Source organism: Macrotis lagotis, chromosome X (genome assembly GCF_037893015.1).
Source record: "Macrotis lagotis isolate mMagLag1 chromosome X, bilby.v1.9.chrom.fasta, whole genome shotgun sequence".
Taxonomy (NCBI): domain Eukaryota; kingdom Metazoa; phylum Chordata; class Mammalia; order Peramelemorphia; family Peramelidae; genus Macrotis; species Macrotis lagotis.
Window position 1 is genome coordinate 384,279,365 of NC_133666.1, and position 15,629 is coordinate 384,294,993.

A 15,629-nucleotide genomic window follows, 5' to 3' on the forward strand; every position below is an offset into this window, starting at 1 on the left:
GAAAGAGCCTTAAAGATCATGTAGTCCAATTCTCCCATTTTAGAGATGAGGAAACTGAGGTCCAGAAAAGATGCCCAAGGTCTCATAGTTATGGTTTTTCCGGCTCCAAATTCAGGAGTATCTGTTCAATCCCACGTTGCTATACCTCGCCTTCGTCTTCATCCACATTATGCCTTCCTGCTCAAAACTTGTAAATAATAGGATTTCTAACAAACCAATTCCAACGCAGACCGCTAAACCTGACAAGGAAGGCTGCACAGTGTTAAATTCAATTTACAGCTTAGGTAGAAGGGGAGATCAGGTAACAGCCACTGCAATCCTTCGCCTTCTAGAATAGCCTCTTTTCCTTCGTTTATGCCTCACGGCCCTAGTCTCTCAATAGCCATGTTTCCTCCCTTCCTCTACAGCTTCTTCCTCCCCGCTCTCCCAAACCACCCACCTTTCTCCCAGATGTGGGAGAATGAAGCGCACCTAGACAGAGGTTCCCGGCGCCGAGCGCGCAAACGGCCAGCATCGTTTTCTCACCTAAACCTTCCTGGCTTCTGTCTTTCCTTCTCCAGGCGGTCCCTCTCCTGCTTTTCTGCCTCCCGCCCTCACCATTCAGATTCTCAGGTGTCTCTCCAAAGCTCTTTTCTTTCTTTCTCACTCCCCAGAGCTTCCTTGCCACCCATGTGGAAGGCGGGCCCTCTTGCAGGACAGATCTGCGTGGGCTTCTGTCTTTCTGTTTGGATTTAGCACCTGGATAACTCACCAGGTGAAAATACATACTTCTACCGCAGGGAAGGTGCCCTGGGCAGGAAGACTGACTGGCAAGACCCGTCTTGCTGGCATGAGAAAAGTGGCCACTTGTGTGGGTTGACTTCGGTCTTGTCTGAAAGCTTTACCTCTCTGTGTTGCCTCCTGACTCCACAAGTGTAGCAGAGATGGCAGAAGGGGGTAGAGTACCGGGCTGGGAAGTGGTGGTCAGGGAGCTAGGCTAGAGAAGGGAGAAGGAAGGAGAGTTGAAAGACTTCACTTTCCCCAAGAGTTTGACTTATGAAAATCCATTAAGAGAACTTGAAAAGAAACTAAATTGAGCACTGGTAGCTCTAGCTTATCTTCTGTTCTTCAAGTCTCCTCCAATCAATACAATTTTCTCCCCCGCCTTCACCCATTCTTCCAAATTCTCTCCTGCAAACCTGCTAATTAGAGATCTCAGCGCAGAAGGGAGTCTCAGAGACTATCTAATATGATCCATTCTGACCAAGAGTCTGTACTACAATATTCTTGAAAAGTGATCTCCTTGCCTTTATGGAAACATCTCTGGTGAGGAGAACCCAACACCTTTCTTCCCCCTAAAGGCAGCCCATTCTACTTATGGGTAGATTTGTTTGGGAAAATTTCTTTACATCAAATATTAATTTCCCTCTTTGAAATTTCTACCCTTTTGTTCTAATTTGTCCATTCTGGCTCCTGACATTCTCTTTTGTAGAGACTCCAATGCCAGTATACTACGAGCAGATATCCTTCAAAGTATATACTGTGTTTAACATCTTAAACCAAAGGGGTGATGCTGAATGGACAAAATTCAGGAACATACAGACTTTGAAAACAATAGGATATTATATAATTGCCAAATGTGAGAGTTGGAAGTTATAGTTAAATAATCCAACTCATATCCTAAAATCAATCTCAACAATGTCATACCAAACAAGGAGCTGTCTACATTCTGACTAAAGAACTCTGATGAAGGGACCTCACTTCTTCTTGAGGCATCCTATTTCACTTTTGTACATCTCTGATTGTTAGGAAGATTTTCCCAATATCAAGCCTAAAATTTGTTACTTCACAACTTCTACCCATCATTACTTATTTCATCACTCTTTCTTCCCCTAACCCTGCTGAGTCTTCTGATCTCCGAGCTAAACAACTCCAGTTCTTTCCATTTATCTTCCAATAATATGGATTATATATGTGTGTGTGTATATATATATATATAATATATATATATATATCTCACTGCCCTGGTGACCTTCCTCCAAAAACTTCTTAGCTAATGAATGGCCTTTTTAAATTGTCACATTCACAAATGAACATAAGACTTGAGAATGTAGTATGATCAGGGCAGAATATAGTGTGATAATAGTAATAACTAGCATGGTTTACATATATGTAAACATATGTAATCTCACAAACTTTAATCATTGCAACAACTCTATGAAGAAAATGTTATTATCCCATTTTACAGATAAGACTTGAGGCTGGAAAATTAACTGGCCTGTCTAAAGAGCCACACAACTAGTAAGTGTTTGAGCTGAGATTTGAACTTGCTTCCAAGTAAGCTATGACATTTGACTGTCAAATAACACTGTGGACAGCTATTGAGTCTGCAGTTCCCTGGGACCCCTAGATCTTTTTCCAGATAAGCTAATACCTGCCCAGTTCTGCACTTGTGAATTACTTTTATTGAGTCCAACCATAAGACTTCACTTTTAAGCCATTGAATTACAGCATACTAAATTCAGCCCAAAGCTCTAGACTACCAAGATTGCTTTGGATCTGGCTCTGTCACTTAATGTGTTACCTGCCCCTACCAGATTTATGTGCTCTTCAGATTTAGTGAACACACTTGATGGCTCAATGAATAGAGCACAAGACTTGGGCTCAGAAAGATCCCTGTTAAAATCCTGCTTCAAACATTTCCTAACTCTGTGATCTTGGACCAGTTATTTATTCTGTCTGCCTCTAGCCCTCCCAGGATTGTTGTGAAGATCAAATGAATTAATATTTGTAAAGCACTTTACAAATCTTAAAACACTATATAAATGCTAGCTAATATAAACATTTGTTGTAGTTACTGATAAAAATATTACACAACATAGGACCAAGTACAGATCCCTGGAGGTTTTCCACTGGAGACCTCTCATCAGGTTGCCACTGAGACTAATCATTCAGTTCATACCAGATCCAATTTATTTCATTACCATTTGGTCCATATATCTCCATCAGCTCCACAAGAATGACAGGAGCTACTTGACCCAATGTTTTGCTATAATCTAAGTAAATTCTTTCTAGAACTATCAGTTAGTAACGATAATTTTTTTGAAAATTTTTTTTCATATTTCAAAAAATAAAATGTTAGCCAGAAACTCATCTTAATTTTTAATTTTATTTATTTTTATTACATTTTAAGTTCTGAATTGTCTCCTTTCCTCCCTAGCCTGCACTAGAGAAAGAGAATCATCTGTCACAAATATACATCTATGCATACATACAGTGCATACATGTCCACAAAGTATGCAGTAATATACACATGCCTATAGCATTTCACATGTGTACACACACATGTACATATATTCGTGTGTGTGTGTCCCCAGAAGTAAAACCATACTATACTTCTGTTTATCAGTTCTTTCTCCAGAAATGGATAGCATCTTCCTTCACATGTCCTTTGTGGTTGATTGAGTTTTTCTAATACTCAGAATAACTTAGTTGCTAGCTATTTTTCAAACAATATTGCTATTACTGTATACAATGTTCTATGGTTCTGCACATTTCACTGTTCATTATTTCACACAAGTCTTTTTATTGTTTTCTAAAGTCAACCACCTCAGCCTTTCGTTTATGCACAGTAGTATTTCATCACAGTCACATATCACAACTTGCTTAGTCATTCCCCAATTAATGGACATCCCTCAATTTCCAGTTCTGTGAAGTGTTTGACATGACTGAAATGACTGAACAACAACCATAAAATCTTGTGGTAACTTTCATTTTCTAGATTTTATTGGTAGTAGCTCAAAAATTATGTGCAAGTATTCAAGGAAATAGTGATTGTTTCTGTTCTGGCCAGAAACTGAGGGTCTTCTCCTCTGATTCTTTTGTGAAGACAAACTAGCCTCTAATTATTGAATGGATATTGCCCATTTCTGTTAGGAAGATCTTAGATTTAAAAGGTCAAGGTCTCCCCCTGCATCTCTAGTCATGCTGTCTTGTCATTGGACTCTGATGACTCTGAAGCAATGAGTGATGTTGCACAGTTCTGCCTCACTTAAATCCAATTCATTTGCCAAGTCAAGACATTGCCCTGCTTATGTCATTGGTTCTCTTCAAGAGGGAAGGATGAACAACAACAACGATGTGGTTCATCTAGGTGACTTAAAATCAAAAAGTCCGTCAAAAGTTAATAGACATTTAATCAGCACCTACTGCAGGCCAGGAGCTGTATTAGACAGTGAGGATGTAAAGAAAGGGGGGGGAAATCCAGTTCCTACTCTCAAGGAGTTCACAGTCTAATGAGGAAGACAACATGCAAACAACTATGTACAAACAAATTCTATACTAGGTAAATTGATTCTTTCTTATTATCACTGTGCCTACCCTGGGTTTCAATCCCCTAGTAGCCATTTTTGCTTTGTATTGCCTGTGCAAAGGTCATTCTTCATGTCAGAGAAAACCAAAGAAAAACAAGAGTTGGGCAGTTCTGCTTTTATTCCATCCATTCCAAACAGAGGTCCTATCTCTTCTTTGATCTTTCCTTTTTCTCTTAATATAGTTTTAACAAATCATTCTTTTTCCCCCCTACCGTTCCTTTTGAATTGTAGCTCAGTTTACTGACACTGCTCTGCTTTTATATTCATGCTCTGTCACTTGCCCTTGCTTACATTGTTTGCACATGACTTTTTAAAATCTGAGTTGGTTGGTGAGGGATCTGGTATCCATATAGGTCTATTGACACTATTTTTCCTCTATTGACTGCTATTTTTCCTCTCTATTGTTACCTTTCGTGTCTTCAACATGAGTATTCTTCCTAGGTTGACTTAGTACCCTGGATGAATTTTTAGTTCAAGAGCTCCTACCTATTATTCCTTTTAACTTTTTAAAAGATTTCTCAGAATCTGGGGGGGGCGGCATTTAAGATTATATATATAGATTTTCTTTCTTTATCACAAATTACAGAATATAGTAAACTTTTCCTAACCTTCCCTTTCATCTTCAGCTCATTTTTCTCCCTATTAGAATCAGATCTAGAATAAAATTTCTCCCTTGTTTGTTCCTCTACCTTTTGAAGGATGAAATTATCATTAAAGTCATGAAGTTTAAGAGTTGGTCTACTTTTGGCCAAGAGAGCTCCAGCAGATCTGAATAATTAAAATTCTCTTTTACTACTATCATTGTGCCAGGCTTTCCCAAACTGATCATTTATTTTTTTCTATTTTAGGTAGTCTATAATATAATCCAATGACAAAAGGGTATTTCTGTTTCTCCCTTCATTGACCTTCATCTAAATACATTCTACTATCCTAGGCAGCTAGGTGGTACAGTACATAGCAAAAAAAAAATAATAATAACAATCCAAGTTCAAATCCTGCCTTGGACACTTACTTTCTATATGATCTAGGTGAATCACTTGATGTCTCTAAGCTTATTTCCTCTTCTGTAGAATTGATATAATAATAGCACTTCATAGGGTTATTGAGAGAATCAAATGAGATAATATTGGTAAAGTTCCTTGAAAATATTAAAAACCATATATAAGTGCTAGACCTTATTATGCTTTTCCACTCTGGACCTGAGATTTCCTCACATAAGTATCACTTCTTAATATATTAATACTACTTTCCCTCTTTCACCTATCCTGGGGCATGTATGTTTTTAGGACATATCCATCAAGAACCATGACTCAGTCATGAGTTTTTTCCTACCAAGTCTCAGTGATATCAATCAAGTCAAAGTGTCTCCTTCCTAACCTCCTGAAATAAAACTACATAGAGGGTTAAATGATTTGCCCAGGGTCACACAGCAAATATCTGAGGCCAGAATTGAACTCAGAAAAATAAACTTTCCTGGTTATGAGCCCAGTCACCTAGCTGCCCGAATACATATATACATGAACATATTCACATACATCGTATTTAAATACTTCAAACATATATATATATATATATATTTATATATATATTTTACATAATTATAACTTCAAATACTGGGAATTCATATATATGCAACCATTTTACAATATTCATTATTTCTTCTATTCAGGAAGTAGCAATAAATGCAAAATTAATACAAGGTAATTGGGAAAGGAAAGTAATAACTTGGGAAATGTAGAAGGGCCTCTTTTAGGACCTGTTATTTGAGGTTAGTCATCATAGGATCTAGGCATTCAAGATGTAGAGATGAGAAGAAAGAACATTTAGGCAGTATGGAAAGCTTATATAGAGGAAAAGAGATAAGAGATGGATTTTTATGTGCAAGGAACATCAGATAGGCCAGTTTAGCTGAGCCACTGAGTTCATAAAGGAGAATAATATATGAAAGGTTTGGAAAGGTAAGTTGGAGGTAAATTATGAAGGACTTAAAATTCCAGGCAAAGGAGTTTGTGTTTATCTTAGTAGATGCCTTAGGTTCAGTGATCATCTGTATGCAGATAATTCCCAAGATTTTATATACGTGTGTGTGTGTGTGTGTGTGTGTGTGTAGGATGGTTTAGAGAAGGAAGACACTGGATGCAAAATGAACAATTAGGAGGCTTTTGCAATAGTTCAAGAAAGAGATGATGAAGGCCAGATCTGGGATACTGGCTATGACAGTGGAGAAAGTGGATGGATTCAAGACAGAAATGTTGTGAAGTTAGCATCAACAAGACTTAGTGACTGAATGAATATTAGTGATTAGTAATAGGAAAGTATTGTATTACTGAGATTTTGAATCTAGGTCTAAAAACAATAGTGGTACCCTCAACAAAATTGGGACACTTAGGAAGAGACTTTGCTTTGAAGGAAAAGTTCTGGTTTTGACATGCACTTAAGATACATAGGTGGAGATATACAAGTGGAGGTATCCAAGGGGCAGTTGGAAATGAGGTCCCAAAATTCAAGAGTATTTTTAAACACTTTATAGATATGGCAGTTTACTTCTGTAGTGTTTTACCCATAGAGACTGGTGATATCGGAGAAAGAGTCTAGAGGAGGGAAGAGACTACAGCACAGAGTCTTGGAGAACCCCCACATATAGAAAATGGGGCATGGATGATGATGCTATCAAGGAGATTGAGGAGGAGGAGGAGGAGTCAGACAGGTGGAGAGAGAACAAAGAAATAACAGTGCTAAGAAAACTGAAGATGCACACCTAGAGACTAGGACAGAAATAAGAACTGGATGTTGGAATGATTTTATCCTTTTCTATTCAGACATAGGCAAAGATGTGGGAGCAATCTGTGGGAGCAAGTGAGTTCACTGATAGAAAGGGTGGAGAGAGGAGAGGACCCAGGACATTCTGGGGTACAAAAATGCTTGGAAACAGAACACATATAATGGTACAGCAAAAGAGAAGGAAAACACATATAATGGTACAACAAAGGAGAAGGAAAAGAATTTAGCCAGGCATGGAAAAAAGTGACAAAATGGCAGGTTCATGAAAATCTAGGGCAAAGAGATTATTCAGAAAAAGGTTGAAAAATGAGAAAAAGTCATGGATCTAGCAGTAAAGATATCATTGGTATACTTGGAGAGAGAGCAGGATAAGTCAAGTAGAAAGATCAGAAAATTGTAATTCTTAATTGTGCTTTTTAAAAAAATTCTTATACATTTATTTTTGGTAGTAATGTATATAAATTTTTTGGTTCTGAATTTAATGAGTACCAAAAAACATTTCCACATGGAAAGTAACAAAAAGAATCTGAAATTCATATATGAAACACAGTCTATTACATACAACTTGCTTTTAAAAAATAGAAAAAAATCAGTTACTTTCAAAACTGCTCTGTTTATGTTTTATTCTGAATGTCATTTTATTCTCTTCTATGAATTTAAAAACATATTTCAATAATATTTTTTTGGAGGCAAGCAACTTTTATTGTTACTTCTTCTATACACTTCCCTAAATTAAAATGGGCAATAATTCTGATAATAAATTAACAGTCAAGCAAACTCAATCAACACATTCACCTTGAGCAAAAATGTATGTCTCAATCTGCATCTTGGGTCCACCAACCTCTATCAGCTGGTGAGTATCATTCATTTTTGTAACTGGTCATTGCATTAGTCAGATTTTTCATGTCTTTTAAAGTTATTTGTCTTTAAAATAGTGTTGTTTCAGTATAAGTTGCTCTCCAGATTCTTAGTTGCTTCCACCCCACAAATATATGTATTACACAATATATAGTAGCTATAAAATACCATATTCATTCAATAAAAATTGACATTTGTCAGGTGTCTATTAGGTACAAAGTATATTGGGAGACATGAATATAAAATTTTTGGTTTGGAAACCTAGCGTAGAGCAGGTGCCATGGCCTTCTTCCAGATTCTCCCTAGGAGAGGGGATTGAAAAAAAGACAAACAGAAGAGGAAAACTAAGGGCCAATTATATAACCCTCCTACAGCCTATCCCCTTCATTGACTACACTAAATTCTCTCTTTGTCTAGCTTGTCATAATTAAGTTGTAAGATTACAGGGTATAAGTTTGTGAATAAATTTTTTTTAGAATGAGTTTTTTTTCCCCTTTAATTCACAGTCTTGGAAGAAAAAATTCCAGAAACTCTCAAAATGACCAACTAATAATTCATGGAGGTCATTTTAACTACCTTGGAAACCACCACACAAGAAAATGTTGGTTTGCTATGGCTGATTGGCTGCAAATTACAAAAGGAGAAGCTTCTGGGACCAGGGAAAGGACCTCTTGACTAAAACTGTGACTTTCATCAAAGGCCAGGCATTGAAGCAATTAAAGGCTATCCTTTGGTTCATTTTATGGTTCATTAACTTTATTTTTAAAGATAAGGTTGTTTGTGGTCAGTGTGGATCAGTGTGCTAATCTCCTTCCCTTGGCCACAGTCTGTATAAAGGAAATCTGAGCAGCCTTGAAATGAATTACTGATCTCTAAGCTTTAGAGCTTTGAATAATATGATTTCTACCTGTCAGTGGTTTCTCTTCTATGTGGCTAATGACATCTTTTGATGGGTTTATTCAAGCATTATTGGGCAATCTTTGACTAATATAGACCAAAGTTCCAAGCAGCTTCAGGGTATAAGAGAAATAGCTAACCTTTGGAAAGAGAAATTGAACTCTGAATGTTCATATAACTATATTACTTTTTTCTTCCTTCTTGGTATATCACAGAATTCTCACATTAAGAATTGGTCGGGGCAGCTAGGTGGCGCAGTAGATAGAGCACCGGCCTTGGAGTCATGAGTACCTGGGTTCAAATCCGACCTCAGACACTTAATAATTACCTAGCCATGTGGCCTTGGGCAAGCCACTTAACCCCATTGCCTTGCAAAATCTAAAAAAAAAAAAGAGAATTGGTCACTTTCAAGAAGATCATATTTTCAACAGTTAATTGAAGGTCAATATTGAGATTCATGACCTGAAGTATATGGACTTTCTGATTATGTATTCTGAGATAGTTTAACTCCATTCCCTTTGTTAAAAACTTAAAAGTATCCAGTATCATTTGCTTGCTTTAGTGGAGGTGGTGGGGCTAGAGGCATAGCATTGAGACAAAAACAATTCTCTCTCCTGTGGGCCTGTTTCACTTCTATAATAGAATTTATAGTCTTCCTCCTCCCACCCGAAGTATAGAATTGGCTGGAGAAAATGTTTAATTCCATAACTTACTTCTCAGTAAACGAGCTATTCCTACTCTAGATTTCACATACTAGACCATCACCTCCACTTATACCTTTGAACCTATCCTCTCAGTTCTTCTTTTACAAGCATCCCCTCTAATCTTCATATCTGGTTATTTCTTCTCAGATGGCTCTATTAATTTATCAACCATAGATGTCTCTTAACTGTGGATGCTCCTTTTCTTCACTATCTCTTTATACACTCTCTCAGTGATCTTATCAGCTCCCATGGGTTCAGCTCCCTATGTATCCATTTATAATTTTTCTAGAGCTCCAATTTGACACCATCCACTAATTGGACACTTCTGATTTGGATGGTTGTTCTGTCTGGGATAAACATTTTTGATTAAAAAAATCTTTTCTCTAAAGCTTTCTACTTATCTGTTTCTGCATCACAACCTCAGAGTCATTATCCAATTATTCATTTTGCAATATACAATCAGTTGACACAGCTTATCAATTCTACCCCAAGGTATCATTCACATTGGACCTCCATGCAACTATCCTATCATTTTTCCTCTGGAAAATTGCAATTGTCTCTTAACAGATCTCTTTCACCCAAATCTCTATTCTCATCAATCTATCCTTCACACTAATCCCAATGTGATATCCCTAAGGCAAAGGAACCATGGCACTCCCCTATTCAAAATCCCTATGTAGCTCCCTATTCCCTCCATGATATAATACAAACTCTTCATTTTGGTTTTTTATAACCCTTCACAGTCTGTTTTCTCTTCACTTTTGCAGGTTCAGTGCACAATATCCCCTTTCATAAATTCTATGGTTCAGTCAACTTGATCTCCTTACCATTCTACACATATAGCATTCTGTCCTATCTCATTGCTTTTGTGCAAACTATTGGTGATGCCTAGAATTTACTCTCTCTTCCTCTCTACCTCTTAGAATCCCTGTTATTGTTTAGTCTTTTAAGCTGTGTCTGATTCTTCATGATCCCATTTTGGAATTTTCTTGGCAAAGTTACTAGAGTAGCTTGCTCAATCCTTCTCCAGCCCATTTTACATTTGAGGAAACTGCGGCAAATATGGCTAAGTAAGTTGCCCAGGGACAAACAGCTGGTAAATATCTGAAACTGAATTTGAGTTCAGGTCTTCCTGATTCTAGACCTAGTGTTCTATCCATTGAATCGCCTATGTGTCCTAGCTCTGGTCTCCCCAATTCCTAGTGTCCTTCCTCCAAAATTTTATTTTGGATACGTTTTCTATTTATTTATACATAGACTAATTTTTCCTCAGATAAAATTTAAGGTACTTATAATCAGGAATCATTTTGTTTTGTCTTCATAACCATAATATGGCCATATTTATACCTATAATACTATAACTGATCCCAGTAGGTGATTTCTTTATTAGATGTAGAGATTGCCTATGGAATAACCAATAAGGCCTTCTTCACCAGTATAATATGATGTATCTAATAAATGTCTAAACTAGATTTGAAGTGAAAAGAACTCTATTATATAAACCAGTCTTGCAAATTTTAGGGAAAAACAAACATTGCTTCCAATATTTCATAGAACACACTCTAGTTCTGTAGCAGTCTATCAGAAGTCTATGTATTAAAAGAGGAATATTAAGAGATGTTTTGGAGCTTCTTTCACTCACCTCATTCTTTCCCAACTCTGAGATATAAGAGAAGTGAAAACTGGAACCTCTGTGCCAGAGGAGTTCTGTGTCCATCTTCAATAAGCTTTGTTTTCTGTTCAGCCAGCTGGGCTATTTGAGCTGATATCAAAGACTATCATAAACAACCTTCTCATCTTCTAATTAACTGGAGTCAGTGAAGTATATACAAAAAGGGAACATGGATTAAATTCACAGATAATTCAGAAACTACATTATAGGTACTATCTGTACTATCATTTTGCAATCCAATTAACTTTTATTCTATGAATTTCAATCTTATACCTTTTGAAGCAAATAAGTATAATATTGATAATAGTTCATTATCTTTGGTTTTTTTTCAAGCACAACGTAATTTCCTTATTTAACTCTGTATTGTGAATTTTTTTATTGTTTTGTCTAACTCTAACTTTTTTTAGATTTTACTGCTTACATGGTATATTTTGTTCTAGACTCTTTTAAAAAATTCTATGTATGTTTTTGTTTTTGTGTTATGGTTCATGAAAGCAACATCAATTTTTGTTTTCTTATTCAATCTATCATTCAATTCGGTACACATTTATTAAGTGCCTACTATGTGCCAACCCTCATTTTATTAGATTGTTTAATCCATTCATAGTTGGAATTTTAAAGATTAGGTTTGCATTTTCCTACATTTGTGTCTGTAGTATTTTTAAATGGCTTTAAATTATTACCCTTCCTCTTTTAAAGTGAGTACTTTGTACCTTTGATTTGATTGCAACTTTATTCCCCAAACTTTCTCTTGTCCTCCATACCATTTATTCTCCCTCCTCCCTTCATTTGTCAAACCTATCTCTAGTCTGAGAATTTTACTTATGATTTCTTTTTTTTGTTATCTAATTTTTCCTCTTTTTTCCCCCATGTCAATTAAATTCTAAATTTAAAATTCACCACTTTAATTTCTTCTCCTTTAACTTCTTTTGTTAGTTTAAAATATTTTCTATGCTTTTTTCTTTTCTTTCTTTCTTTTTTTTTTTTTTTGATTTTTGCAAGGTACTGGGGTTAACTGACTTGCCCAAGGTCACATAGCTAGGCAATTATTAAGTATCTGAGGTCACATTTGACCTCTGACTCCAGGGCCAGTGCTCTATCTACTACGCCACCTACCGCCCCTGCTTTTTTCTTAAAATAATTTCTTTTTTGTTAACTTTATACAGTTATAATTGATTTTATTTTCAGTTTCAGATTTTCTCCCCTCCTACCTTCAATGCATTCTCATTCATTGAGAAGACAATAAATACTAAACACATCATAAATATGAATTTATGCAAAACAAATTTCTACATTAACATTATTTTGAAAAAAAAAAGAAAATAGAGAGAGAAAAAATGCTCCTAGCTGTAATATGAGTCCATCAGTTCTTTATCTGGAGGTAGATAGCAAAAGTCCTTTGAAGCTGTGGTGAGTCATTATGTTGATCAGTTTTACTAAGTCTTTCACAGTTGATTATCTTTACAGTAATCCTGTTACTGATATTACAATGTTCTCCTAGTTCTACTTACTTCACTTTGTATTGGTTCATATAAGTCTTCTTAGGTCTTTCTAAAACCATTCCTTTCCTCATTCCTTACATCACAATAGTATTACAACATAATTTGTTCAGCTGTTCTTTAATTGATGGGCATCCTCTCAATTTCCAATTTTTACCATTACAAAAAGAGTTGCTATGAATATTTTTGTACATATGGTCTTTTTTCCTTTCCTTTCCTTTTCTTTTTTTGGTTTCTTTAGGGTAAAGTCTAGAGCAGTATTGGAGGGTCAAAGGGTAAGTATAGTTTAATTACTTTTGGGATATGGTTCCAAATCTTTTCCAGAATATTTGGACTGGGACACAGCTCCACTAATAGGGTATTAGTGTATATATTTTCCCAAAACTCCCACAGGATTTTTTCATTTTCCTTTTTTGTCATCTAAACTGATATGATGGATATGAGGAAGTATCTCACAGTTGTTTTAATTTATTTTTCTCCAATCCCTAGTAATTTAGAGTATTTTTATATGACTACTGATAACTTTTATATCTTCCTCTAAAAACTGTCTGTTTTCTTTTCTTGATTGATATTTTATTTTACAATTACATGTTATGAAAGTTTTTCAATATTCATCCACTTGCATATTTATAAGTAACACATAAGTGGTCATTTTGTTATGAGGAGATAGGACGAAGGGAAAAAAAAGAAAACCATAGGGTAGGAAGGGAAAACATAAGAGAAGTTTTTAAAAAAGTAAACATAATACGCATTCAGATTCTGTGAGTTTTTTGTTTTGTTTTGTTTGTTCTTCACTGGAAGTGGATGGTGTTGTCCATAATAAGTCTCCCAGGGTTGTCCTATGTCTCTCAATTGCTAAGAGGAGCTGCCTCCATCATAGTTGGTCAACTCACAATGTGGTTAATGTGTACAATGTTCTCTGGGTTCTGCTCCTTTCACTTAGCATCAATTTCTCTAAAGTCTAACTATTCTTGGTTTCTTTAGAACAATAGTACTCCCTAACATTCATATACCATAAGTTGTTCAGCCCTTCCCCAACTGATGGGCATTCCTTCAATTTCCAATTCTTTGCCATTACAAAAAGAGCTACTATGAATATTTTTGAACATGTAAGACTTTTCCCATTTTTTATGATTTCTTTTGGATATAGGCCTAGGATTGGTTTTGCTGGGCAAAGGTTATGATCAGTTTTATTGCCCTTTGGGCATAGTTCCATATTCCAGAATGACTGGATTAGTTTACAACTCCACCAGTTGTACATTAATGTCCCAATCTTCCCACAATCTCTTCAATATTGATCATTTTCCTTTTTAGTCATCTTAGCCAATCTGAAAGGTATGAGGTGGCAACTCATAATTGTTTTAACTTGCATTTCTCTAATAATTAGTAATTTGAAGTATTTTTTCATATGATTATATAACTTTAATTTCTATATTTGAAAACTGCTTGTTCATATCTCTAACGATTTTTCAATTGAGGAATGACTTGCAAATTTATAAATTTGATTCAATTAGAAATGAAACCTTTATCAGAATCACTACTGTGAAAATTGTTTCCCAGATTTCTGTTTTCCTTCTAAATCTTGACTGCATTGATTTTATTAGTGCAAAATCTTTTCAATTTAATAGAGTCAAAATCATTCATTTTGCAATTTATAATATACTCTTGTTTGGTCATAAATTCTCCCCTTTCCATAGATGCAACAGATAGAACCCCTTATGATATCACCTTTTATATCTAAATTTGAGCTTATCTTGGTATATTGTATAAGATGTTGGTCTTTGCCCAGTTTCCACTAGCCTACTTTCCAGTTCTCCTAGCAGATTTCAGTCAATTATTGCCCTGATAGTTAGGATCTTTAGGTTTATCAAAACTAGGTCCCTGAGTTCCCTTGCTCCTGATATTGTACACCTAATCTGTTACATTGATTAGCCATTTTATTTCTTATGTAGAACCAAACTGTTTTTTTTTTATGATTATAGCTTTGTGGTAGAGTTTGGGATCTGGCAGTACTAGACTTTCTTCCTTTTGATTTTCATCCAGATAAATTTTGTTATTATTTTTTTCTATCCCAGTTTGGTATGGTACTGAAAAAGTAAAGTAGTTTAGGTAGTATTGTCATTTTTATTCTATTGGTTTGACCTACCCATTAACAGTTAATATTTTTCTGGTTGTTTACATCTGTCTTTATTCAGTAAAAGCATTTTATAATTTTGTTTTTTAAAGTTACTGTTTGCATTGCAGGATTTCTTTACCTTGCTTTCTTATATTTTTGTTTATTCTGAACTTAGATTTATAGTTTTTTCTTGTTTATTTCTTTTTTAATCTCTTTATGCTCTTCATAAAATTAAAGCTTCTGAATTATTTTTGAACTTGATCTCTCATTGATTTGCCTCACTCTTAAAAGTAGTCATTCATAAGGATAGTAAAAAGGATAGAGGCATTTCTTCATTAAAGAAATTATCCTAAGGGGTGGCTAGGTGGCGCAGTGAATAGAGCACCGGCCTTGGAGTCAGGAGTACCTGGGTTCAAATCCAACTCAGACACTTAATAATTACCTAGCCGTGTGGCCTTGGGAAAGCCACTTAACCCCATTCCCTTGAAAAAAAATCTAAAAATTAAAAAAAAATTAAAAAAAGAAATTATCCTATTTCACAAATTGTTCAGTCTAAGTCTGATCACTTCCCCTCCCATAATTATTCTCCTTCCCATTTGCCATGCAATCTCCTTTGTTGGATCCATATCTTCCCACTCTTTTATGTGCTAATTGCGTCTTCACCAATTTCTTTCCCCTTTACAGGTTGTTAATTAAGGAAGTAGTGTACCTGTACAACAAAGTCCATCAGGTTATACCCATTGTCAATAG

The 15,629-nt window shown here is 35.6% G+C and overlaps 1 protein-coding gene across 3 annotated transcripts in view; it reads right to left on the reverse strand.

Moving 5' to 3' along the window:
* Window positions 1-15,629, reverse strand: part of LOC141498265 (MARVEL domain-containing protein 3-like) — a 72,619-nt gene that overhangs the window by 23,072 nt on the left and 33,918 nt on the right. The window contains exon 1 of one of the 3 annotated variants that reach the window (XM_074201300.1): window positions 11,235-11,438. The exons of 1 other annotated variant lie outside the window; for it this stretch is intronic. The gene's annotated coding sequence lies outside the window, so the exon portion shown is untranslated. Of the gene's footprint in view, window positions 1-525; window positions 816-11,234; window positions 11,439-15,629 lie in introns of those variants that run through there. One more of the 3 variants, XM_074201299.1, reaches the window with a different exon arrangement.